The following is a 25,564-nucleotide window of genomic DNA, read 5'->3' as shown; positions in this document are numbered from 1 at the left end:
AATATAAAATATGAAGAAAGGTGGTACAATTCATGAAGTCTTAAAATTTAATTCATTTATATTCCAAAGTTTTATTTGTTGTGGCTTTTCTGTAATGTATCGTAACTCTCTAAAATAATTAACTTAGTTTATCTCAGCATGTCCTCTTCCTTTCAACGTTTCTCAAAACTAACATTCTGTGGAACATACACTGTGATGAGTGCACTAGGTATTTTTTCATAAGGTTCTGTAAGTTCCTAATTTTTTAATCACCTAATTGTCAGAATTGATTCAGAAATATTTTCTCATAAGAAACAAGCTTATAGTTGGTCATAGCTCTAGAGCAGGCCACCAATGCCCATATTTGAGCTTGTTGTACTCAGGACACATTTCCTAGGGAAGTGAAAAAAATCCAATTATTGTGACTCTTTCGTGGTCTGAGGCAAGCACTTCCGCTTGTGGGAAGTGAAACAGATTAAGTTACAGAAGAAGGACCAATTCGCCGTAGGGAGATGAGCTGAACTGCAAGAGTCTGTAAAGAGGCAGTGCCCCTGGGAGTGAGAGCTTGACCTTGGCCCCCTTCTTCACTCTCTGTCACAGCCTGTGAGGATGTCTGCCTCGTGCACTTTTCCTGGCCCACAACTACTGCTTTAAAACAGACATACTTCCTCCACCACCCCATTATGGAAGAGAACAAGTTCATGTCTTTACCTTACTTGCAACTAGTTGTTACCTAAAACTTTGCATTTGTATACTGCTCTAAAATGTAGAGACTGTGATGCAGACCATCCCCTTCCCAGAAAGGAGAAACAGTTTTCAGCGAGGAGATAATTTACATAATTTACAAGGAGATAATAATAAAGTTTTTATAAATTAATTGTATGCTGGTAAACTCACTGTAGAGGAGGAAAAAAAAAAAAAACCCTCTGATTTATACCATTTGATGACCTCCATGCTGTAAATATTCCCACTCTGGATAATTTTATCAATGTGATGTCACTGAATGCAGAACTGGGAAGGTGTGTGCTACAAGCCCAAACTAACACTCCACCGGTTTTAGTGATATGAAAAAGACAGAAATCCACGTGTATTTATCTTTTCCCATACAATTCAGTACCGTATTTCTTTAAGAAAAAAAGTGCTTAGCACATGGGATTTTAATCTTTGGACTTTAATCACTCCCTTAGAATTTGGTAACAGAGAGGTAAAATCTCTCTGTTCAAGGTATGAGATACTTTTATGTTGTTGTTTTTTATTATAGAAATGTATTTAACACTTTGGTAATGTTGGCAATATGGTTGGATATGGTTTGGAAAAAGAATCATGAGTGAAATTTCAGCCTGAAGGTAGTTCCGCCTTAGAATTAATATGCCTTTTGTGTCCTTAATGTACTCTCCTGACCCATTTCTGAGCCTCCATGAGCAAAATCTAATCAACCTCCCTTTACCTTAGGAAGATTGGTTTTGATGGATCTGCCTCAGAAAAGATAGAAGCAGGACTGTTTTAACCCACCACCAACCATCCTCCCCTGAGGGACAAGGTCACCTTCTGGAAGATACTGGATCAATAGCTCCACTCAAATGGTTTAAGGCTAAGACACAATGCTGCTGGGGAATGTTTTCTCAGTGGGCTCCATCCCCCTGGTTTCAGGTCTTCAAGTTGAGGCACCACCACTAAGGGAACAGTACTACCCATTCGAGTCACAACTCTGTTCTCTTGAGGGCGACCTCACTTCCCCGCCTCAGAAGAGTCTGTGATTTACTGCATGGGTGTGCTCAGCTCAACCTCTTCTCTCTGGTTGCACAAAGGGTGCACTCAGCTCCCGTTTGCTCTTAGGTGACCTGGTGAGTGTCTTGGAGCTGGGTCTGCCCTCTGGACCAGCCTCCAGTCTGGGTGCCCCATTAGACTCAAAGGAGACTGAACAAGCTCTTTTAGTTGCTTTCCAAAGCCCTCTCTTTCAATGTGGCTTTTTAAATTTTAAACATGAAAAGCTGATCCCCATCCTGGAACTCTCTCTCAGTGACTCTGAACTGCAGTTGGCAAGAAAGAGATATAATTGATACCTTCACATCCACACAGCCGAGTTTTTCATTTCCCTTCTCTTACGAGATTAAGTCTCCGTTATTCACTTGCTTTTGTTTCAGTGGATTTTCTGGAGGAAGGAAAGACAATACCCTGGGTTAATTCTTCAATGTTTAACCTGCTAATCTTGTCACAGAATTTAAATACTCATGGAACTGAATACTCATAGCACTGAATAACAGCTGCCTGAGCTGTGTCTGTATACTACTTGTACTTCTAAAAGCCTTACTCTATTAACTGCATGACTCAAATTGTGCTGCAGAAATGGTTTCATTGTAATCAGTCTAGATGTTCCTGCTAAAAATTCTTTTTTTCTAGTTGAGAGCCAGGGATAATGACTTTTACTCAAGAGTGCTAGGTGATCTTTGTGTAACACCTGTGTTTATAGAAAAAAAAAAAAAAGAGACACTGAAATAACAGGATAATAAAAAAAAACAGGAGGGAATCTTTCCATAATGTATACATGTATCAAATCATTACATTGTACCCTTTAAATAGTTTATAATTTTATTTATCAGTAATAACTCAATAAAGGTGAAAAAAAGTATAAGAAACAAATGTGGCCTGAGAATTCATGATGAAATGGCAAAGGCAAAAGAGGAATTTCGTGAGAATTCTTAAGGACAGTCAAAGGTCCAGGTCTGGAGAAACAGCTTGGCAAAACTGACATCCATCTCCTACCTTCCTGTCCTCTGGGCCAGTGTTCTCAACATTAACCTGCATCTGAATCACATGTATGCCTTGTGAAAACTCACACTGCTGGCCGAAACCCCCAATTTATGGGATGTTGTCTGAGAATCTGCATTTCTAAGAAGCTTCCAGATGATACGTATGTGTTGGTTAGGGGTGCACAGTCTCAGAAACATGTCTCTAATACTACCACCCAAATCCTAGTTTTTATTGGTCCAAGGGCATGAGAATTAGGAACATATGGCTTTAGAGGAGGAAGTGATAAGGAGAAAGGAATTTCAGTTAGCAGCCACTGGGCCATCTAGCTGGAATGCTTTCTTTCTATTCACACACTCATAAAATACGCTTCAAACACTGTGCTACAAGCAACAAGAATGGTTTGGGTGTCCTTATGGGCCAAAAACCCCGTTTTTTTCAGAGTGCTTTCATACTCCTCAACCCATCTCATTCTCCAAGAACACTGTGAGGTTAAGAAACAAGTTATAATTATTCTCATTTTGCAAATTAAAAAAAAAAAGACTAAATTAAAGATAAATCCATCTATGGTTTTCCAAGTTCAGAGTTCCAGAGATGGAACCATTACCTAAGTTTTCTTACTGCTAATTTAGTGCTCTTTTTACTACATCACTATGGCTTTTAAATAAGACAAGTATCAGATATCAGGGGCTGCTCAATGAGTCCCTGTATATAAAAGTAATGAGCCCTGGCAGCACGGCTGAGATGAGGGTGAGGGAAATGAGACAATCATCTCATATACAAAATCTTTGGGGACTCCAGAAAACAAAGTAATCAAGAAAGTAATGATTGAACGTAATTTTTTTTTTTTTTTTTGCGGTACGCGGGCCTCTCACTGCTGTGGCCTCTCCCGTTGCGGAGCACAGGCTCCGGACACGCAGGCCCAGCGGCCATGGCTCACGGGCCCAGCCGCTCCGCGGCATGTGGGATCTTCCCGGAGCAGGGCATGAACCCATGTCCCCTGCATCGGCAGGCGGACTCTCAACCACTGCGCCACCAGGGAAGCCCTGAATGTAATATTTTTATGCGCCACCAGGGAAGCCCTGAATGTAGTATTTTTAAAGTCAAATTTAATGCAAAAATTAATGATAAGCAAAATCATCATAAAAACGAGTCATTTGTTTGTCTTACAATCGGAATTTTGATGCAATGGAAATACCATTTGCTCTTGTGTTGTTGTGTAATGGGAACATTTCCAATCAGCCCATGGTCCCTGGATCCAGCCAGGAAGGGTTGAGAATGTCAACAACGGTGTATGAACAGACTGGACAACGTGAGTCTTTATATATAGTGCTGTCTGTTGGTTGTAGGGCTTATATGATCATTTTCTATTGAATTTAAAATACGGAGGGATGCTTTGATAATTGTATATGGAGCACACAGTTTTTGTTTCACTTCCTGCTACCACGTGCTTCTCTACAAGCCAGTGCTTAATGGGTTAATTCTTGATATATGGAGATTTTTGGAGTTTCTATTTAGATCTGAACAACAAAGAGAAGGAAGATGGAAAAAAGAATTTATCTCTAATGTGAAAGACTTTAGTTAGTACCCACTTCAATAATGTCAGTTTCCAGGAAGAATAATGGCTTTGGAAACTGATTTGACTTCTCAGCTCGGCTATGACAATTTGGCCATTCAGGGTCACAATTCGCGAAGAATTGTGAAGAAAGAAAAACTGAAGAAAAGGAGTGGCCAAGGTGGGACATTTCTGGCATCAGGAATGTGAGATATAAAATTATTTTAAATATGTTAATTTGGCTCATGTAATTGATAGCAGTCCAACATTTCATGGTCTGTACATTTAAAATCTTTGTTTCTGCAAGTGGTTTGTTTATTCCTGATAGAGTTTACTTGTAGACACTTTTCTATTTTAACATAAATGATTTTGACAGAAGAGATTGCATAAGGTTTCCTAATTCTCTGAACACCTCCTCTCACCACCACCACTTCAACTCTTCAATTTTGTACATAATCAAAGTAATTACAACTGTCATTGTTAGAGTCAGGTTAATGAGGAAAGTAATTTTCTGGGGTGCTTTTAAATAATGCAGATTCCCAGACTCTGTCCTAGATATTCTAAATTCGATAGGCATGGGATAAAGACCAGTCATTTGCATTTTTAACAAACACTCTGATGTCTGTAATATAGGCTGTGGCCCACAGGTCATGGTCCCTGGGAAGCAGACTCTGCAACAAAGATTTGCTTGCAGAAAATTTGTTGGGAAATGCTCTTGGGATCAGGTCCTGTGGTGAAAGGGCAAGTGGGCAGAGAGAGAAGATGCACAATAGCATTGGCTATCCTATGAAACTCTGGTGCTCTGATGGGTCTTCAGAGATGTTGGAAATGGAATAGAGACTGGGACCTTTTTCCCTCACCTCCACCAGGCAGTCACTGTATACAGGCTGCCATGGGGAAGGAGACCCAGTACTGGATGAGGCCAGGTGACTCTTTTCCTAAGAGCATGGCAGCTGAGAGGGGGCTGGACAGAAACCGGCATCCAGGCTGTGCCACGACATTGCCCAGCCAGGAGCCAGATGGGGTCACATGGCAAGTACTTGCCAATAGACTGTGGTCAGAAGTGATACCTTCACTTCTAAGCTGAACTCTTTAAGAGCAGGCATGTGATCCCTTAGCTATCTCTTCTGACCCACATACTCCAGAGAGTGCAGCTACAATATTGTTGGGTCTCCATGACCCTGGGTTCCTGAGGGCTAACGTAGAACTGATCCCCTGAGCCAACCTGCAATGAAAGTGTGACATGAACCAGAAAAAACTAAGTGATTTCAAGCTACCTGGATTTCAGCATTAGTTTTCTACCACAGCATTATCCAGGCTAACCTTACTAAAACAATGGTCAGGTTGCAGTCATACAGTAAATTGCATTGGATCGGAATTATCTAGTGATATTTATGATTAGACTGAAAGTACATCTTAAGGCTCTTACCAGGTTCAGAGTTTGTAGAAATAATGTCTTGGGAAAGCAGATAACAATTCTCAGATGACAAAGGGGAATTTTCATCTGCTGTATCAGATTGGATGCCACTTTGGTTGTGTGCTTCCCTCTGCCACCTACTATAAAAAAGATAAAGCATCCCCCTTTAGTATACTCAAAACATAAAGAGTAATCATGTCATTGTGTTGTTCTATATAAGAGTGAATACAATAAAAAAAAAAATAGAATTTTCCCTGGTGCCAAAGGGGAAGGAGACTTCCCAATCCTCCATTTTCTTAGAGAATTTTCTTCAGAAAATTTGTAGTTGAAAATTATTTCTCTGTCCCTTGGAGATGCATGTAACTCTCTTCAAAAAGTTAAATAAGCCTCTTGCCTGTTCTATAGTCTAAGAATTTTTTTTTTTTTCTTAAGGGCCTTGGAGTTGTCTATTTAAAATATAAACGACGAGGAAAACAGCATCTCCTTCTGCCTGTCTCCACAGGAGTTTAACCTAGACACCAGTGCTCCAAGTTGGAACAGCCAGCCTTCCATAGAGACAGGAGACGTTTTATTTTTCCTCTGCATAAAGGCAATTAAGTAACACAAGTGGCCACTCGATTGCCAGGTGAATCTTGGAAGAGCTATATGTACCAAACAGTGCTGTCAACTCACCACACTTGATGATGATACAATTTATCTTAAGAACATGTATGGAATGGGTTATAGCTGTCTGGCTATCAAAAAGGATGAAATTTCTTTCTGTCTTTGCAATCCCTTTATTGGATTTCTTGTCACGTGTGTCACAGTCTGGTTTAATGGTTATTCAATAATAGAACTGTTTGATCCTTTTTTACCTTTGTGGAGAAGACATACTGGGCTGGCAGGAGATTTTCTTCTATTTATTTTCCCCAACACTTATCACATAAATCGCTATAGGGAAAAAATGGCTCCTGATCAATTATTCTAAAATGAATTGATCATTGTTTTGTATATCCTCCGACTTTTAACTGTTGTACCCAGCAACCCATAAATCAAGCAATCACATTTAATCATGCCCGGCTGACTGGTGCACCTAGATACCTTGAGAGGGTTCTCAGAATATTTGATTAGCCTCGATTTGCATAGTCAATGAGTACTTCAATGAGATGATTTTTACACTTGTAATAGATAATTAATGTCAACCTATGTTTTATTTTTCCAGATGAAACTTTTCTGTGCTTATGTTTCAGAGTATAGAGATCTAGGACTTCAGCATCCAGTCGACACTGGGACTGTACGTGAATTGGGAGAGTCCTGCAATAGTGCCAAAGGGGGAGAATAATCTTAGGATTATCTGTGAGCATTTGTCTCGCTTCCTTGTGAAGGCACAGCGGCCATCTAGTGAGACTTAAATTGTCAAAAAGTATGTAGAGGCCCAACTCTCAGTCCATTTTGATGACCTTCTATTTATTGGCAAAGGAGGGATCCCCAACCCCAAATTATATGAGGTAGCTGAACGTATAACAGGCTACACTGGACAGATGGGATTGGTGACGGCTTATTAATCACTTATAGTCACAGCCCAGGCAAGGAGGACACCACCTGCCATCAGGGCCACCTGGGGGCTGCACTTAGGAGCAGAGGGAACCAGCAGAGGCCACAGGAGTTAGGCTTTTTTGTAACAAGAGGTTTTATCCTCAGGAGGATTAAATTGATTTGCTTAATAATTTTGTGGGCAAAACTATTCTGGTTTTGAAGGCATTTTCAAATGTAATAATCACTAAAAAGTCATTGTTAGACCAAGAGAAACTTTTGTCCAAATACAAAATTTATTGTAAAATGTATATAAATTTGAAAAATACATATACAGTAGTAATGCAACTTTTATTGTAATTTAGAATTAATGTAACTGTGATGTTTTTTCATTCAAAAGTTTTAGGAACTTTATAGAATAAGAGGTAAGTAAATATATGTTGGGCTCCATGAAACAAAATTTTGCTAAGATTCCACTAAAAAATAAGAGAACACATTAAATAGTTTATCTATTTGATAGAGATTTTCTTCTCTGTATAAGTAATCATGGGATCACGTGTCCTATAACACACAAAATATAATTAAGCTAACCAAGCAAACTCCTATTTAGAAAGCAGTATGTCAGATTTATAGCAAAATCTTAAGCTCAATTAGAGGAAGAATTAGATTCTTTTTTTCTGACAATTAAAAAAAATTGCTTGGATGATTAACCAAAAAAAAAAAAAAAAAGGAAGAGTGAATATGAAACCATAAAAGGAAATCGTGTTATATAAAATGAGTAAAGATCTTGGCCATAGCAGCCAGATTCCAGTATGATGATGTATTCATTCTGGCAAATCATAGCATCATTTGGTTGCATATGTTAGGTTTAGAGTCTCCTGGTTTATGTTTTCAAGAGCTAGAAAAGGATTCAGAATTGAAACAAATTGAATTAGGAAATCTGGTGTAACTGGTATTTTATAAGAATAACAAGAAACTTAAGCAAAATATAAGAAAATATATTAACATGAATAAGATGATAAAATATTAGCCATTGTAGATAAATATATGAATTACATGTAAATAAGAATTAGGTAAAACAAAATCAAATTTAATATAGAAAATGCAATCGTATACCTTGGATAGTTTTCCCCTAATTAAGAAGGTCATTTTACTTAGTATACATCCGGCTTGTGAGAATCCTGGGGGTGACAATTGGAGAAAGTCCAATTCCCGTGTTCTAATCAATGTTAACAGTTAGTGGGTAACAAACCACACAGGCAGGGTAGTTCCAAGTCCCTCTGATGTGGTATGTGGATTCTGGGAGTATTTTTCACTAAAAACAAAAAAGACAAAGAAAACCGAATTAGAAGAGGGAAATACATTTAATTTTGTACAAAAAGACCAATTTAAAAATTTATCACAGGGCTTCCCTGGTGGCAAAGTGGTTAAGAATCTGCCTGCCAATGCAAGCCTTGGTCCGGGAAGATCCCACATGCCACGGAGCAACATGCACGATGAGCCACAACTACCAAGCCTGCGCTCTAGAGCCCATGAGCCAAAACTACTGAAGCCCGCACGCCTAGAGCCCGTGCTCTGCAACAAGAGAAGCCACCACAATGAGAAGCCCGCGCACCACAACCAAGAGTAGCCCCCAGTCGCCGCAACTAGAGAAAGCCTGCACACAGTAACAAAGACCCAACACAGCCAAAAGTAAAATAAATATAATAAATAAAGTAAAAAAATTTATCACATATATAATCAATCTCTTAAAAAGACTCAAACTAACAAAGAAGCAGAGACTGTTCAAAAGTCATTCATTATAGCACAAAACTCTTTCTAACTCGCTACCAATGTCAGCATCTGATCATTTTTGGAAATCAAGGTACTGGATCCTAACATACTTTTTTAACTGCACAATTTTACCCAGGATCCTCTGTAATTTGAAATAGAGTAAAGAAATTGCTATTATCATTGGCAACTCACCATTTTAAATTAGAAAACACTTATCACCACAGCAAATTTGTTATAATAATATATGCAAAGACGTGACATTTTAAAATACAGTTGACCATGAGAATACTGATTGCAAATCCACCTCTTATCTGACGATATTATTTAGCTAGACCTTCTGCTTAGCTTGTATATAGCTTGAACAGACACACACACACGTTATATACACATATATGAAACTACATGTACATATAGAAGCATGTGATTCCATATGCATATATTCAAAATGATTATATATAATATGCATGTATATTTCAAATACTATATATACGTTCAGAATATATGTACATATATATATATAAACTTCATGTAAGAGCTGAAAAGAAACCGTGTCCTCTTAAATTCTCTCACTGTTCTCACTTAGTAAATAGGCTCCAGCCCCTAGGGATTGTTTCTTAGACAACACCTTCATCTGAGTTGTCAACAGCCTAATTGTAACTTATTCTTACCATGTAATTACCTGGTAGGTTATTTTTCCCTTCCAGGCAGTAATTGCTTGAAATGAAAGAATGTTTCTTTCATCATACATTTTATATGAGCAGCAAAGGACTAGGTACATAGGAACAGAACACAAATTTTAATTGATAGGAAGAAAGGAGGGAGAGAGGGAAGACAGGAAAGACAGAAGTCAGACAGAGGCTTTATGTGATCTGTCTCTACCATTGAGGGCCCACCAGATATAAATCTCTACCGGTCCCTGGACCAGGATTCAATTAAACCTTGAAGAAGAGCAATCAAACAATACTCTGCGGTATTTCCAGTAATTTCAGAGTTTTGTTCAGTCTCTCATGACACAGGGAAGGGAGGAAAAAAACATAATATCGGGAGCAATAAGTTCCTTCATTGATTAAAAAGAGAATCTAAGTTATTTGGGAAAAAGGAATCTTTCCGTAAGGATGCATCCTTACTCTATAATCTACATCTTCCTGTTCCACATACTAATCTTCCAAATTCCCATCTCTTTTTATTTATATCTCCCCCCTCGTTGTGACTTGAGGTTTGGAGAATTAATGGTGTAAATATATAATAGAAACTCCAAAACCAAACCTCAGCCAAGTTTTCTAGTTCCCTATGAGGGAAAAAGCCATCCTCTCTGAATGTGTTAATACCCGCCTTGCTCAGAGAAATCACTTATCTTCCTGTTAAAAACAAACAACAAACAAATAGGCTTGCAGGCACCAAACCCAGGGGGCAATGTGGGTCAGTGTCTGCAGTGTGTGCGTAAGACAGAAGTGTGACTAAACTACAGGGAAACGGCGGATTAGACCCGGGAACACCAGACATTCAGTCATTACAGCTGCCAGCATGAGGCTGCCATCTGACAGGAGGGATTTCTGTCAACCTGCGAGTGTGGTCTTGCGCCTCATCCAGCAGCCACAGCAGCAAAGGGCTGAAGCAAAAACTCCAAGGTCCTTGTTTGAGGTGACTATTCCTCCAGGGTGAATGATTAGAACACTGGAAGAGTGATTAGGGAACAGTGGGCCTCTGTGTTTTGCCTGTTGTATAAAAGCTGGTGCAAACTGGTTTTCTTTGCATTTAATGAAACTGTTTGATATACTGCAACCAGTGTAGTTACAAGGTGAGTTCACCTGCTTGATTCATTCAGTTTCTCACCAAATATTGACTGATTACATGCACAGGAAATTTTGCTGGTGACTCTAAGGGATAGGTAAGTGAAGCAAATATATAAACTGTATTGTCTTCAAGCTCTGGGGATATAATTTATAAACATAAAAAGTATAATACATTTCTGAATAATATATACAGAAAGAGAAACAAATCATGTTACTAACTAGACCTGTATGCTGTAACGAGTCCACATTAAGGCACAGGGGATTTCCAAAGAGGATTTTGTAGCTTCCAGTTTAGAAATATAAACTAAAGTTCATGTTAAATGTGGAATTTGAGTTAGAGAGAAGGAAGGGTTTACATTACAGTTTGAGGAAAAAAGATACTTCAGACAAAAAGAATAGCAGGAGGAAAAGCACACAGAAAAATTTCACTTTCGATTCAAAATGGCTTAAGGCTCAGCGTGACTAGCATGTGTGCTACAGATGGCAAATGATGAGAAAACCATTTAAATAGGCTGTTGGCTTCAGAGCATGGAGGAATGACTAACATATATGGGCATCGTTCTATAGGCAATGGGGAAACATTAAATATTTGCGAAAATGAGAGGCGTGTAATAAGTGGTGGTCTTCAGAAAATTGATCTAGCAGCCAGCTCTGGGGAAGAATACATGGAACAGGGAGAGACGGAAGGTAGAGAAAACAGTTGGGAGGGTGCTGTCGCTTCCCAGATCTTCTAGAAGGAAGGAGGGAGAGTAGTTAGTAGATGAATGAGAGATATTTTGGATAGAGAACAAATGATATCTTACAAGTGAACAGAGGTGGAGCTGAAAGAGAAAACTGTCAAAAGAATGACTAATAAGCAACTAAACTTCTGTCCAAAAGTTGTTTTTTTTTTTAGAAGCAACAGACTCTGTCAAAAGAAGTGTGATGTTCCTGAGAGCTAAAAAAGTGTCATTATGCCACTGAGAAACTTGATATAAGAATTATGTTATATATTTTTGGAAAAATTAATCATTGCTTTTGAACAAGGAATTAAGAACCTTACATGACCTTGTCCTTGTGCCTGAGAAATCAGGGAAGCTGAAGAACGTCATTGAATCAGGGATTCAGAGAAGTTTATGCCAACGGGGCCCCTGCAGGCCCACTACCCTGGTTCCAATTGGGCTGAATCTACTCAGTAAACATTCATATGCCTTATTTCCCAGAGGTTATACCCATGTGTTGTGGGTTGCATTTTTGTCCCCCGCCAAAAGATAAGTTCAAGTCTAATCTCTGGTACCTGTGAATGTAATCTTATTTGAAAATAAGGTCTTTACAGATGTACCTAGGCGAAAATGAAATTATATTGGATTAGGAGCCACCCTAAGAGAGGCATGGAACTGATTCTTGTCAGAGCTCCAAGAAGGGACCAAACCCGCTGATGCCTTGATGTTGGACTGCTAGCCTCCTGCACTGAGAGAATACATTTCTTTTGGTTTAAGCCACCCAGTTTGTGGTAATTTGTTAAGGCAACCCCAGAAAACTAATCGACTAGGATATAAATTCTAAAGTTAAAGGACAAAAGAAAAATAAACATTTCAGATTCCATGGGGAGAAGAATGGTATCTTCTTGTTTATTGCTATTCTTGATGCCTGTCACACAGTATGTAATTAATGAAAATATTTAGGGAAAAGAATATACGTTTTGTATATTCCTTCTCTGGGATACCATAACTTCCTCAAACAGCTGAAATATGTAAACAAGCTGAAGATTAGATAGCAAAATATATACAATAATGCTAATGATTATTTTGTAAGATAGTTAATATGTTGAGTCAGAGGAAGCATCCTGGGAGAAATGAATCTTCAACTTTGTATTGAAAAAATTTCATTTATTCATTTTTTCCTACATATTATTTATTATTTGTCCTCTGTGTGTAATATCATGCTAAATTTAGCTGGAGAGGAGGTAGGGAAGAATCAACATGAAATAAAAAGTGGAAAGGGAACAAATAATATCGGTAATGGGGGCAAGGAAAAGCCCAACACAATGACAGTAGAGTTCCTTATGGGAAGCTTTGTGAAACAATTTGATATTGGCCTTGAGTATGAATCAGAAGCAAAAAAATGAGAAGGGCATTTTAGCAAATGTATTTATATTTGTGTTGTCTGTTTCTGAAATTTTGCAGTAGAGAATATGAAGTGATGAGTACTAACAACTTTGAACAAAAGGAATCTCAGGAATTTGTCATTAGAAATACAGGTGAAAGAGAAAACACAAACATAACTCTGAGAGAATAGGGCCATTGGTAATGCTAAAGATTATCACTGGGAAAGTTGGGAAAGTTATTAATTTATGGTGTTGCTGTAGGAAGGTGCAGGTGCTAAATTTAGCTTTACACAGTCAGGTTCGTGTCCTAACAAGTTAGAGATGTAAAAGAGTCCATGTTATTTTCCTGTGTTTGCTGTAAAAATATTACCACAAACATAGCATCTTAAAACAGTGCAAATGAAATCAACTATACTCCAATAAAATTTAAATTTAAAAAATGCAAATGAAATCAACTATAATAAAATTTAAATTAAAAAAATACAAATGAAATCAACTATACTCGAATAAAATTTAAATTAAAAAAATGCAAATGAAATCAACTATACTCCAATAAAATTTAAATTAAAAAATGCAAATGAAATCAACTATACTCCAATAAAATTTAAATTAAAAAATACAAATGAAATCAACTATACTCCAATAAAATTTAAATGAAAAAAAAATGCAAAACAGAGGAGTAAATCTTTGTGGCTTTGAGTTAGACAATACTTTCTTAGCAACAAAAGCAAAAGGCAAAAGCAACAAAAGAAAAAAGTAATTTGGCTTCATCAAAATTAAAACCTTTTGCTTCAAAGAATACGGTCAAGAAAGTGCACACAGCACACATAATGAGAGAAAGTAATTGCAATCATACACCTAAGAGATTTGTATATAGAATACATAAAGAATTCTTACAATTCATCACTAGAAAGACCAATAACTCAATTAAAAACTGGGCAAAGCATTTGAAGAGACAGTTGTCCAAAGAAGTTATACAAATAAGCACAATATACAATGTATAAGTGCGATATACAATAAGCACGTGAAAAGATGCTCAATATCATTACTCATTAAAAAAATGCAAGTTAAGGGCTTCCCTGGTGGCGCAGTGGTTGAGAATCCGCCTGCCGATGCAGGGGATACGGGTTCATGCCCCGTTCCGGGAAGATCCTACATGCAGCGGAACGGCTTGGCCCGTGAGCTATGGCCGCTGAGCCTGCACGTCCAGAGCCTGTGGTCCGCAATGGGAGAGGCCACAACAGTGAGAGGCCTGTGTACCGCAAAAAAAAAAAAAAAAAAAATGCAAGTTAAAACCCCAAGGAGATACCACTTCACACCCACTAGGATGACTAAAGTTAAAAAAAAAAATAGTCTATAACAAGTGTTGGTGAAGATATGGAGACAATGGAACTCTCATGCATTGCTGGTGAGAATATAAAATGGTGCAGAAACTTCTGGAAAAAAAAAATTTTTGGCATTTCCTCAGAATTTTAAATTGGAGTTACCATAATATCCAGCAATTCTACTCCTAGCTATACACCCAAGATAACTGAAAACCTATGTCCGCACAAAAGCTTGTACGCGAATGTTCACAGTAGTACTATTCATAATAGCCAAAGCTATCCATCAACTAAGGAATAGAGAGACAAAATTTGGTTTATCCATACAATGGAGTATTATTAGGCCATAAAAATAAATGAGGCATTGACACGCTATAACATGGATGAGCCTTGAAACTATTATGCTAAGTGAAAGAAGTTAGTCAAAAAAGAGCTCACATTGTATCATTCCATTTTTGCCCTGTATCCAAATAGGCAGATTTGTAGAGCCGGGAAGTAAATGACTGCTTGTCTCAGGCTGGGAGGGGAGGGGTGTTGAATGTACGTGCGGCCGTGAGGAGTGGCTATGGATGGCTACGTGGTTTGGGGTGTTGAAACGACAGATGGTAGTGACAGTTGCACAAACACGGTAAATATAAATCCACTAAAAACCAATGAATTGCACATTTAAAAAGTGAATTTTATGGTATATGAATTTTATCCAAATAACGCTGTTAAAGAGAGGACATTTGACTTTTCCAGATAAACAAAACAAATATCTTTTGAGTCCCCTCCATTAAAAAGGTATTGTTCATGCTTCAGTAACCTAAAATACCTAAGATCATATTTTAAAAACTATGGCAAAAGCATATTAAAATATATTTAATGTTCACAAAGACAGATTGTACATGATGATAGATACAATCAGAATAGGTTTTTGTTTTTTGTTTTTTTTTTTTGCGGTACGTGGGCCTCTCCCTGTTGTGGCCTCTCCCGTTGCGGAGCACAGGCTCCGGACGCGCAGGCTCAATGGCCATGGCTCATGGGCCTAGCCGCTCCGCGGCATGTGGGATCTTCCCGGACCGGGGCACGAACCCGTGTCCCCTGCATCGGCAGGCGGACTCTTAACCACTGCGCCACCAGGGACGTCCGATAGGTTTGTTTAAATCCTTACCTAGGATGGAGCTATGAAAATCAGCCAAATTTATGGGGGAAAAAATAAATGTTTGCCTGTGTCTGATTCAACATATTGCTAAGCACTGTCACTTAATCAGATGCCTATCTCCATTTATTTTTATAACTCCTCTCTTCATTTTCTTCATGGTTAAATCACATGATATGTGTTGTTCTGCTTCAGGAAGAGCCATCTGTTGTGTAATTATTATCACCAGGGGCTACCTATTCTCTCAAGGTGCAGAAATTCAGCATTATAGGTAATATGAATGCATAATTTACTATGCCTATGTACCTAATAGAAAACATGAATGTATCCAGTTAGAACTATATTTGATCAAGAATTTTATGCTTTGAAAAATGGCATTTTTCTCTCAAACTTGTGAAAAAAAAAACTTTTAAACCTCAAAATTTACTGAGGAATTTTTTTTTTAATGAGGGATTTCTTGGCTTTGAAATAATTGCACTCGACTCAGAGAAATTAAAGGCAGAAAAATAATGTCTATGAAAAAAGAAGAAATATATTCATTGGCATGTAGTCATATGTGGTTTTGAAGCGTTATTACTATTTAGGACCATAGAAAGTGTAATTATAATAATATGTGACAATATCAACCAAAACATAGGCACCAATCCTCACCATAATGGTTTATTTTGTTTTTTGCTTTCTGAACTGATAAACTAGAGGGAAGAAAAAAATAATAAAAATAGTAGTTAACTACTGAGGATATTTTCCATTATATCATACCCTCATTTTAGTCCCTAGATACAAATTTCTGTGTCTATTAGGCAAATTGTGTGTCAATAGAAACGTTTCATTTTCATGAGGGAACCTCAGATATATCAGCTTTTATTTACAAAATATACAAATGAAAATAGAGCATATTCATTTCCATCTGGTACACTGTCTTTAAATATTCCTGCTCCCTCAATAACATGGTTTCCAAAATTCATAAGATCTTTAAAATTAACACTTGGGCGTGCTGGCTCCAATTTTTTCCTCTTATGACTTACTAAAATCTACACTAAATAACAAATTATTTCAAAGTTTCATACTGTGACATGTAATGTACCCAGTAGGAATACACAGCTGGCCTGCTTTTGCTATGCTCTTGAATTCTGAGAGCTACTGTCAGATTGAAAACATGCAGTTTAGATATATACCTTTAGTATTCCTTGAAGGAACCCTCTAACCCCAGAATTTAAATAGATAATAACAGGTTTAAATAAAAAATAATATATGCTCCATATCATATGTCGTCAATAAAATGCAATTAAAACCACCATCAGGTGCCTCCACATATCTATTAGAAAGGCCAAAATCTGGAACAATGACCACACCAAATGCTGGCAAGGATGTGGAGCAACAGGAACTCTCATTCGTTGCTGGTGGGAATGCAAAATGGTGCAGCCACTTTGGAAGACAGCTTGGTGGATCCTTACAAAATCAAACACCCTCTTAGTATATGATCCAGAAACCACAATCCTTGTTATTTACTCAAAGAAACTGAAAACATAGGTCCACCCAAAAACCTGCACAGGGATCTTTATAGTAGCTTTATTCATAACTGCCAAATTTTAAAAGCAACCAAGACGTTCTTCAGTCTGTGAATGGAAAAATAAACTGCGGTACATCCAGATAATAGAATATTATTCAACACTAAAAGGAAATGAGCTATCAAGACATGAAAAGACATGGAGGAACCTTAAATGCACATTACTAAGTGAAAGAAAGCAATCCAAAAATGCTAAACACTGTATGACTCCTATATGACATCGGGAAAAGCCAAAACTATGGAGACAGTAAAAGATCATTGGTTATTAGAGTGGGGTTGGAAGGAGGATGAATTGGTGGAGTACAGATTTTTAAGGCAGTGAAATGTATACATTATACATTTGTCCAAACCCATAGAACATACATTACGAGTGACCCCTAAGGTAAACTTTGGGGGATAATGACGTGTCAATGTAAGTTTTTCAACTGTAACAAATGTGTCACTCTGGTGAGAGATATATATATAATGAGGGAGGCCATGCATGTTGGGGGCAGTGGGTACATGAGAAAGCTCTGTACTGTCTTCTCAATTTAACTGTGAAACTAAAACTGCTCCAAAAAATTGTCTTTAAAAAATACAGTTAATTTAAGTATATTTATTTTGAAAATATAAAATTATTAATAACATAAATTGTGCCTTTGCTACTGACTTTCATTTCAGCATCAAGACTGAATTTGTGAAAATTTTAACCAGCTGTTACTGAAGGAAAAGTTTATGGCCTCATAGGCCAGTGGTTCACAGGGTGTGGTCCTGGGATTATCATTATCAAGATTGCCTGGGAGTCTGTTAAAACTGGAGAATCTCCTGTCCCAGCCCAGGCCTGAATCAAAACCTATGGCTGGGGCTGAGCAATCTGTGTTTTAACAAACTCTCCGGATTATTTCCATGCACACTAAAGTCAAGGACCACTAGTCTAGTTTATTTCAACTTCTCTCATCACCCACAGGTAGGTTGCCTTCTGTCCACTTGGGGTGCCTTTATGGACACCTTTCAGGAGAATGGTCATTTCCATGTGTCAGGAATTAGGTGACCATCTGTTGTGCTTGAATGTCCAGCATTTTTTGAAACTCCACTCAATACTTTGATAGTTTCATGTAGTGTGTGTCCAACCCTCCCAAAGTAGATATCTAAATCCTAAATTTCCAACTGGTGGTGAGAGGGTCTGTTATCTAGGTTATACCAGATAGATGCACTCAAACGAGAACTGGATGTGGGAGGGGGAAGCATGAAGTGAATGGCCACAAATAGGCAGACTGATCTTTGGGCAAGCACAGTGGTGTGACGGCTGGTTCTTTGGGGGCTGTGTCAGAACTTCTGTTCAATCAGTGGCCTTGTCGATGCCAAGCGGTAGGGATGGCGTTTTTACTAGAACAGTCTCACTACGTGATTTAGCATAGCTCTGGCTCTATTATTCTAGACCCAGTAGCACCAAGCCTGATTTTTTGCCCCTCTTGGATAATTCTGTTTATTCTCTAATTTTCCTTTAGTACAAATTTGCTTTTCAATCTTGCTAGAGTAGATTCTGTAGCTTCCAACTGAGAATACTGAATGAAAAGAATATTTGTTATTAATTACCGAAAATTCTCAATGTCCTTGGTTGTGATTGGCATATGAGCTTCACAGTTGGCATTAGCTGTACTTTTCCGTTCTAAGTGCTTCTCTCCTCTAAAGCACAATTTAAGTGGAGTCCTCATGCTGTCGGTGACCGCTGCCAGTTCCTTATGACAAGGAATAGCTTCTCTGTACTTGCAGTGTGCTTTCGACCTCTGCTCTGCACCTCCCTCAGCAGTCTGTCACATCCCTGAGTGCCTCGATTTGTTTCTGCACATGGTTTATTGTCCTCGCTTCAGTTCCCTTATAATTGTCTTTTGTGGTACTTTGTTGGTGGGATGATTTTATGGTTCCTGATTTTTTTGTCAGGAACAGCTTACAAAATGGGGCTGACCTTGACTCTGCATGCAGCCAAAGTCCTTGCACTCCTACATATCCAAATGGTTCATTCCCTTTCCATCTTGGCCTGAAACTACTTGGAATTTATTATTTAATCATCTTATATCCACTTTGCGGTAATCTGCAGTTCCAAGTCTTAACTTTCTTTACTGAAAAATTGGAAAGATATGGCATTTGCTAGGATGCGTGATGTACTAAATTTTAGAAATGTTGAATTTTGTGTTAGAAAAGAATTGGTTAGTCTCCTCTTAGACCCTGATTTTGAGAACATGAGGGAGAAAATAAGCCAACATCAAGAAATCAAAATGCAATAAGAGGAGAGATAGGACAAGATCAAGAAAAGGTGGCTTCATATTACCCAAGAAAGACAGAAGAATTTAAATGACTTAATACAACAGAGCCATTTTACTAAAGTGTTGGAGATAAATTCATATTTCAAAGGCTTAATGCATGGGTGGAGGAAAATAGAGGCAATGGATACAGATCATCAATTTTAGGAATTTTTTGTGAACCAATAAATAAAAATAAAATGATTCTAATAAGACACTTAAATAAAATGCAAGACCTGAAAAACTAACAATATGTCTCACACTGAAGCAGCCATTAATATTATTAAAGATGTGGAGTTTTACCTTTAAAATCAATAAAAATTATTCTTTACAACAGAATTATTAATAGGATCATAGTTTATTAATCCATTGATTAATCTTCCTCTGGTGAATGATCGCCATTTTTTTGTCTTCACTGTTATATGCTATGGTGAATAGTCACAAAGGAAAGCACCTCCTGTTACCAAATAAATGGTCTGTTTCTTAAATAAATAAAACATTATGGAATAAAGGAAAATAAAAACAAAATAAATGTTGCTAATTCTAAGGGCAAATTGCATTAAAATGTTTGGAAATGATGTGTCCTCCAATAAAGGGTAATATCAGACGATCCATGTTTGCCTCCTGACTCAATAAAGAAACAATTTACCAGCACTTGATTGAATCTGTCATCATGGTTTTTCTTTTCTTTTTTCAGAATTACCTAGTAATAGAAGGTCATCAAACCTGTAATTCATTTAACTAATGCTAACATTGTAGATGTGTAAGGCCATATCTTCATTTTCTTGTGACTTTATTCTTTCACTGAATTATATATTTTTTTTCGGAAAAAACTGCACTTCTATTTTAAAGCAGGTATGAGGCTCTTGGCTTAGAACAGGTGAGAGATGATAAAAAACATTAACTAGGGCAGTAATATAGAGAGGAGGAGATTTGTTTGAGAAATAGTTCGTGAAATCACTAGGACTTTGTAATTGGGTGAAGCCAGCAAATGTAAATTCTCCATTACTTAGATGAGAATGAACGGAGCAATTTAAGGCAGCATCCAAATAAAAAAAAGCAAAAAAGAGCTTCTGGTGGAAGAGACTGTGCATAATATGTTCAGCTGACATGAGAGGGAGAGATGAAAGAGAAAATGATAGCCAACAAGTATTGAAACCTCCTTCTAAGTACTTTACAAGTATCTCACTTTACAAGTATCTCACTTAAAGCTCACCAAACGTCGTAACAGGGAAGTTATATTTTTATCATATTTTATAGCTGAGGAAACAGAGGCACAGAATTCTAAATAATATGCTCAAGTCCAAACAGCTAGTAGTGAGAGAGGCTGACTTTGAATCTGGGCTCTTAACAAACTCACAACTACGTCCCACTAGAGAGAGAGGAGATAATGAATGAAGTCCCAGAGGAGATGTGATTAAGCAGGAGGGCAGATGAAGGTTTATCTTGAAAGGGAGAGTCTCCAAGACCAGAGGAAATTACATAAAGGTAGCGCAGATGCTCATAGCGTTGTTAAAAAGGTGAGACAAGAAGTTGAGGTACTTAACGTCTGGCAAGCTTTCTTTTACTTAATGAAGAAGAAAGCAAGGCTGTCCCTCAATTCTAAAGCAGGGTGAATACTTGGGAGTTATTCATAAAACACTTGCCAAAGGAATAGTTACTTGAGTGTGTGAGGAAAGAATAGTAATTTTCAGCATATTTCTAATGATTTCACTGTGCAAGAAACCTGAAAAAATCATTACAAAATGACCATATGGTGATATTACTCTCCATAAAAAGCAGGAAAAATGAGGAATCTTTTAAAAAATTCAGGCCAGCTCAGAATAACACAGACTAGATGGATACCGACTTCTAAGCTACATTATGTAAATTTGATTTTTAAAATCTTGTAAAAACAAAATCCGGTTTTAAAGAATACAAGGCAAATATAAGAATTAAATTATACCTCCATATTCTAAGAAATAAATCCAAGTTACTATAGAGAAATTTATCTTTACTATTAATCAATATAATTTCATAAAGCTGAAAGAGATTTGGGCATCAGATGACCCAAATGCTTCACTTCTCAGAAGAGGAAATTAGGGGCCTGTGAAGTATATGGCTTGCCCAAAATGGTACAGTTCATTGACAGGAAAATCAAGACTCTGTTATACTGTAGTCTTTTCCCCTTTTTTTGTGTGGTCAGAAGAAATGTTGCATCTCATGCTCTTTCTTACTCATGTACTTTTTCTGCTGTTCTATTATTTATGTCTATTAAGCTCTGGAACGGATGTATAATCTCTTAATTGATTCTAAAGGTAAGATAAGGGAACTAACATTTACAGAAGGTGAGCTGTTTGCCAAGATCATTGCTAAGCACCTCTATTTGGGCTCTGCCATACATAATGACTTTAAGTATTTATTAACAGCTCCATTTATCTTCACGGTTGAGAGAACTGTTGAAGGAGGTTAAAGAACTCACATGAGGTCACATGTGGCCAGTTTCTTCCCCTTGCACTACAAAATACCATGATGTTTGTATCTTTTAAATATCTGAGTTTTTTTTTTTTCTTGTGAGTTTTTAAAATTTTTTACTTTTAAATAACTTTGAGCATGGTTCTGGAAAGTTTGCTTTGAGTAGCAGGGACTACACAGAGTAGTTAGAAGGTAACTGTGGAAAAGAAATTAAGCTTAGCTTCTCTTATCCTTGAGGAATCCTATCTGGAAGAGACAATGAAAGCAGAATCTATGGAAGGAAGCACATGAAGGCAGTGTTGCCATCCACCATCGTGATGTGAGCTTGCTGCCCTGAGACCACTCAGACCAGAAAGATCCTTCAAGTCCTATTTCCTCAATAACGTATTAGCAAATCTGAGTTTCCTAATGGAATGTTAGTTTGGCAAAACCCAAGTCACATGTATAAACTCTGGTGGTAAGGGAAACTGGGAAACGTAGTATATTAGATTCTCTGCAGGAGATGTATGGAAACCTCAAAATACAAAGAAGGATTCCAACAGACTTTAACTAGCCCAAACTTAAAACTCCCCAATATAGACAAACACTCTCCTATACTCAAAAAAATGAGAGTAATAGGTTACACTTCCCCATCCCAGGAAAATATAATTTCCTTATAAAAATGAAAACAAGTTCAGTTTTTTTTTTTTTTTTTTTGCGGTACGCGGGCCTCTCACTGTTGTGGCCTCTCTCGTTGCGGAGCACAGGCTCCGGACGCGCAGGCTCAGCGGCCATGGCTCACGGGCCCAGCCGCTCTGCGGCATGTGGGATCTTCCCGGACCGGGGCACGAACCTGTGTTCCCTGCATCGGCAGGTGGACTCTCAACCACTGCACGACCAGGGAAGCCCAACAAGTTCACTTTCTGATGAAAGGTCCCACATCTCATCAACCTCTGGATCAGCTTCAATAATTATTAGAATCTCTAATAATTATTTCTTCCTTATCTAGTTCAATCATGTTAGTACTTTGAGGTTCAGTAACATGAGAAAAATATGAAAATTTAACCACTCCACAAATGCCCTACATATAATTAGGGGAAGAGAGTGAAGAAATTACTTAATGCATATATATGACACAGTAAAGAAATGAGAACAAATGAGGAGAATGTACTATTCATGTCTCCAGTGGGTTGGTCAGGATATCATGGTTGTTATTTATAATTTAATTCTTCCACGAACCACTCCATGTATCCACTTCCTGGACTCATGACCCCTAGTCTATCTAAATGCATGGTTGTCCTGCCTGTCCAAGGTTAACTATAGTCTTATATTAACGGTTAGCATTGAACATGGCAAAACTGAGAGGCATCCTTAGGATCCCCTGACTTCAAGGCACACTCCTTCCTACCCTCACTTTGTAGCAGCAACCCTATTGTTTTGCCACAGGTTCCATATAGCATCCCAAGCAGCTCCAGATACTCCAAGCAGCACTGGGTCTGCTGGTGTGAGTGGACGAAGGATCCAAGATGCTTGCATTACAGGTAGATAAGCTAGGGTCTTCTCTCTCTTGGTCTCCTTCATAGATGAGGCTTACTACTAATACCCTGATGGGTGGCTTGGAGTAGTACACCCAAAGGGTGATATGTTTCTCCAAGATTCAATGTGACCCAGACCCACCTATTTTTACACATCATTATACGTGATAAGGATTATAAGGATTTGTATTTGGTCTTTAACTTTGGAGGGTAGATCCTGATAGGTTCCTGAAATTTCAGGCTTCACACACTCCAGATCAAGATAATATAATGCAGTGGATCAGTATGAGATTCTGTAGGATGCTGAGAAAACCAGAGTCCCTGCACACTCACTTATGCCACAGCCATTTTTTCTTTCTTTCTTTCTTTCTTTCTTTCTTTCTTTCTTTCTTTCTTTCTCTCTCTCTCTCTTTCTTTCTTTCTTTCTTTCTGGTGTAGACCATTTTTAAAGTCTTTATTGAATTTATTACAATATTGCTTCTGTTTTATATTTTGGTTTTTTGGCCGCTAGGCATGTGGGATCTTAGTTCCACGAGCAGGGATCGATCCTGCAACCCCTGCTTTGGAAGGTGGAATCTTAACCACTGGACCACCAGGGAAGTCCCTATGGCATAGCCACTTTCTACAGGAGCAAAATAGTTACCAAATTGACATAAGGAACATGCCATTTCCTTACTCAAGGCATTAGTGTATCAACAAGCATGTTGAAACTGATAATCAGTTTCAGCTATCAAGTTTTTAAATTCTCAAAACTGATTTATTTTTTTCAGATAAGAGTATGGCAGATCAAATTGTTGTGAAAAAAAATATTTTCTACTAGGTCAATGCCTTCATTCTTATTGAGATACATAAGATTAATTTCTTGCCATCTCCATTTTCTATTCAAATGATATAAAATGTATATCTTGCTTAAGTGGTACAACTCCTCTTAATTTTGATATTTATAATTTAATAATTATGATTGTAATAGTGAACTTTGTCCCTATAAACCACAGTTCATTGAATAACTTTATATATAATAAAAGTATGTATTTTATGTATAAAACTGGAAAATCTGATTTCCAAACAAGAGTTTTCAAGTTAAATTTGTCATATAATTAAAAACTGGTCATGTTTTCTTATTCGATTCATTTAACTCATTGAAAACGTGCTAAACCAATATAAAAGCCATTTTCCGACACTGAAACACAAGAAAACAATCATTAGTGTAACAGACTGAGTAATAGTTATAATGGGCAATTCAAGATACAATACAAGATACTATGGCCAATACAAGCTACTATGTATAACCTAAATTATACTGTCTGGTTTGCATGACTGAACAATTAGAACTACTTAAGCCAAAACCTGTTCCATTCAACAGTCAGATAGTTAGTTTAAATTAATGAATCAATTTAGTCAAAGTTAGTGAGGATCATCTTGGAAAAAAATTAGAATATTCAGTTTCCATGAAATTATCTGGGTGCTTTTATCAAGTGATACAGTACTTCAAGTCCTATAACTTCAAATGTGGGTCATCTTACTTTTTTTTTTTTTTTAATATCTTTATTGGAGTATAATTGCTTTACAATGGTGTGTTAGTTTCTGCTTTATAACTAAGTGAATCAGTTATACATATACATATGTCCCCATATCTCTTCCCTCTTGCGTCTCCCTCCCTCCCACCCTCCCTATCCCACCCCTCCAGGCGGTCACAAAGCACCGAGCTGATCTCCCTGTGCTATGAGGCTGCTTCCCACTAGCTCTCTATTTTATGTTTGGAAGTGTATATATGTCCATGTCACTCTCTCACTTTGTCCCACCTTACCCTTCCCCCTCCCCATATACTCAAGTCCATTCTCTACTAGGTCTGCGTCTTTATTCCTGTCTTGCGCCAAGGTTCTTCATGACCTTTTTTTTTTTTTTTACATTCCACATATATGTGTTAGCATACCACATTTGTTTTTCTCTTTCTGACTTACTTCACTCTGTATGACAGACTCTAGGTCCATCCACCTCACTACAAATAACTCAATTTTGTTTCCTTTTATGGAAGAGTAATATTCCATTGTATGTATGTGCCACATCTTCTTTATCCATTCATCCAATGATGGACACTTAGGTTACTTCCATGTCCTGGCTATTGTAAATAGAGCTGAAATGAACATTTTGGTACATGACTCTTTTTGAATTATGGTTTTCTCAGGGTATATGCCCAGTAGTGGGATTGCTGGGTCATATGGTAGTTCTATTTGTAGTTTTTTAAGGACCCTCCATACTGTTCTCCACAGTGGCTGTATCAATTTACATTCCCACCAACAGTGCAAGAGAGTTCCCTTTTCTCCACACCCTCTCCAGCATTTATTGTTTGTAGATTTTTTGATGATGGCCATTCTGACCAGTGTGAGATGATATCTCATTGTAGTTTTGATTTGCATTTCCCTA

General features: G+C 37.7%; 1 long non-coding RNA gene across 1 annotated transcript in view; it reads right to left on the bottom strand.

The window, feature by feature from the left end:
* Positions 1-2,061: 2,061 nt before the first annotated feature.
* The window catches only part of LOC132593323 (uncharacterized), a 43,452-nt gene continuing 19,949 nt past the window's right edge, over positions 2,062-25,564 (bottom strand). Inside the window, exons 2-4 of the long non-coding RNA XR_009558617.1 lie at positions 8,328-8,526; positions 5,712-5,839; positions 2,062-2,131 (exon numbers count right to left, since the gene is read on the bottom strand). This is a non-coding gene — a long non-coding RNA (uncharacterized lncRNA). The remainder of the gene's footprint in view (positions 2,132-5,711; positions 5,840-8,327; positions 8,527-25,564) is intronic.

Source organism: Globicephala melas, chromosome 13 (genome assembly GCF_963455315.2).
Source record: "Globicephala melas chromosome 13, mGloMel1.2, whole genome shotgun sequence".
Classification (NCBI taxonomy): domain Eukaryota; kingdom Metazoa; phylum Chordata; class Mammalia; order Artiodactyla; family Delphinidae; genus Globicephala; species Globicephala melas.
Note: the sequence above shows the minus strand (reverse complement) of the source record. Positions and strands in the feature narration are given on the sequence as shown.